Consider the following 2,510-nt stretch of genomic DNA (forward strand, 5'->3'; position numbering starts at 1 on the left):
AAAAAAGAAAAACACATCAGCACTGTGGGGGATGGCGGAAGGGAGGGTCCCATGAGGAGGTGAGGTCCAGATATCATATCCAACCTTATCCTTTGGAGTATAGTGCAGCAGGTACTGTACTTCAGCAGGAATAAACTGCAGAGGGACGGGTGTGGAGTGCAGTGGGTACTGGGAGGCCACGGGGCTGGACTGTGATGGGGCAGGAGTGGAATGCAGTGGGTACAGACTGGAGCCAGGAGGTTGATAAGAGTGTGTTGGCGGTGTCAGAGGGGTGTATGGGAAAGAGTTTTGCGACAGCGGCGGAAGGGGAGGGTGGGCACGGAGCCGCTTGGTTTGCAGTGCTAGTAGTGCCTGGACCGTGTCTGCTTGGCAGTCCATAATGTATAAGAGCCGCTACGTGGCTTCGTTCTGGTGCACCGCGTTCTCCTTTCAGTCCCACTTCTCGCTGTCCCGCCACTCCTTCAGTTCTTGTCTTTCGGCCATGGAGTGCCTCATGACATCATGCAGAAAGTTCTCTTTAATTCTTCATGGCCGCTTTCTAATTCTGAACAGCCGTTCAGCTGCCAATAACAAAGTGGGAGGCTGGGTTCCCAAGGGCATATCTGTGAAGCCAAAATGCAACGTTACAGAAGCAGTGTTGTTTGCAACACACAGACCATTGATGCAGTGATTTAAAACACAGCCACTATGCACATACCTGTCACTAACTAGCTGTCCCCAGCCAAGCACACATGAGCCACAAGACCCCCAAATGGTAACAGCAGGGGCAGGGGAAATCACTGTCCAGGACCATATTTTACAGTGGGCACATAGCTCTAGGGGAGAGACAGCACTGTAGGGAGGGGGCCTTATAATCATTTGTGTGCCCATATTTTCCACAGGCTGTTTTTATTACGGAAGATATCTCGCTGCTGAGGGTGAGCAGGGAATCAAAGGAGGGTATTCTCCAAGACTGCGGTGTCCGCCCTGGCTTTTATGCAGCTCGCTTGTGTGCAGCAATGGTCTCTGCTCCCCGTCCCCTCAGTGACGCCAGAGTGGCATGGGAAAATTACCCTTAATGGGACAAGAAACAAAGCAACTCTGCCAAAGATCCTGCAGCAGCAGATTGCCCAGTATCTCCATGAGAGTTTCATAGAGATCTCTGGGACAGATTCCTGTGAAGTGAGGGAGTCAATCAACACCCTGGTCCACTGCTCAGAGTAGGCATGTGGTGGTACGCACATCATACAGACACAAGCCTGCTTTCTGCAACCCTCCTGCCCCCAACAACTCGCTTCAGTGATTCCCCAGATCAAAGCCACTTACCAAGAGCCTCCTCTCCTGTTTGTGCTTCGCCAAGCTCCGACAGCTGTGACTGGCTAATCTCCTCCGGAGTAGATAAGAACTCCGGGCTGCATGCATCTCTGACCTCCGAGTTGTCCTCCGCCTCTGGGTCCTCCTCCACCTTCACATCATCCTCCAAGATTTACTTCTCCTGGCTCGGTCCACTCTCGACTGGCATGTGAGCCACTGAAGTACTCACAGTGGCCTTACCAGTGGAGGTGGGGTCACCATGGAGTATTGCGTCCAGCTCTTTGTAGAAATGGGAGCTTGTGGGTGCAGCACTGGAGTGGCGTTTTGCCTCCCGCACCTTGTGGTAGGTGTTCCGCAGCTCCTTCACTTTGACCCTACACTGCAGTGTGTCCTGGTCACGGCCCCTTTCTCTCAGACATCGTGAAATCTGTCTGTAGGTATCATAATTCCTATGGCTGGAGCACAGCTGAGACTGGACAGGCTCCTCTCCCCAAATGCTGATGAGGTTCAGCAGCTCAGCACTGCTCCTAGTGGAGTATCACCTGGTGCATGGAGCAGGCATGGTCACCTCGAAAGATGCGCTGAGACCACTGCATGTGTCACCGAGCAAACAGGAAGGAAATTTTCAAAATTCCCAAGTAATTTAAGGGGTGGGGTTCATGGTTGGTCACCTGAGGGCAGTGCAGTAGAGTTCAAACTGATGACCAGAGAAACAAGAACAGGGATTTTGGGACACCTCCTGGAGGCCAATCACAGCACTGTAATCCACCAGGGTGTCTACACTGGCACCGCAGCACTGTAGCCCTGGCACAGAAAGATGTACAACTCTCATCAGGGTGTTTTTTTTTTTTTTTTTTTTTTTTAACAGACCTACAACTGCGTTGTTTCTGCGCACTAAGTGGCTTAACAGTGCATACACCTCAGAAGTTACACGACAGAAAGCTGCTTTCCTGAGCAGAAACGTGCCAGTGTAGACAAGGCCGTAGATGGCTTACATAAGAACCCAAGACTGATCATACTGGGTCAGACCAATGGTTCATCTAGCTCAGTGTGGTGCCTGAGAGCGACAAGTGCCAGATGCATCAGAGGGAATTGACAGAATAGGTTGTTGACCTGCAGGGTGAGGGTCTTTCACCGTTATCTTTAACTTCATTGTTGTCGATTCCTACTTATCCTATTTTCCCACACCTCCCCCGAGGTCTCTGGGCAAATCAGGA

General features: G+C 51.4%; 1 long non-coding RNA gene across 1 annotated transcript; it reads right to left on the reverse strand.

Annotated features, from left to right (window-relative positions):
* Positions 1 to 366: 366 nt before the first annotated feature.
* Positions 367 to 1,909, reverse strand: LOC120388911. The gene is made up of 2 exons (XR_005590669.1): positions 1,306 to 1,909; positions 367 to 602 (listed from the first exon to the last, which is right to left on the reverse strand). It is a non-coding gene; the product is annotated as an uncharacterized LOC120388911 (long non-coding RNA).
* Positions 1,910 to 2,510: the final 601 nt, after the last annotated feature.

The sequence above is a fragment of the Mauremys reevesii genome, linkage group 22 (genome assembly GCF_016161935.1).
Source record: "Mauremys reevesii isolate NIE-2019 linkage group 22, ASM1616193v1, whole genome shotgun sequence".
Lineage (NCBI taxonomy): Eukaryota > Metazoa > Chordata > Testudines > Geoemydidae > Mauremys > Mauremys reevesii.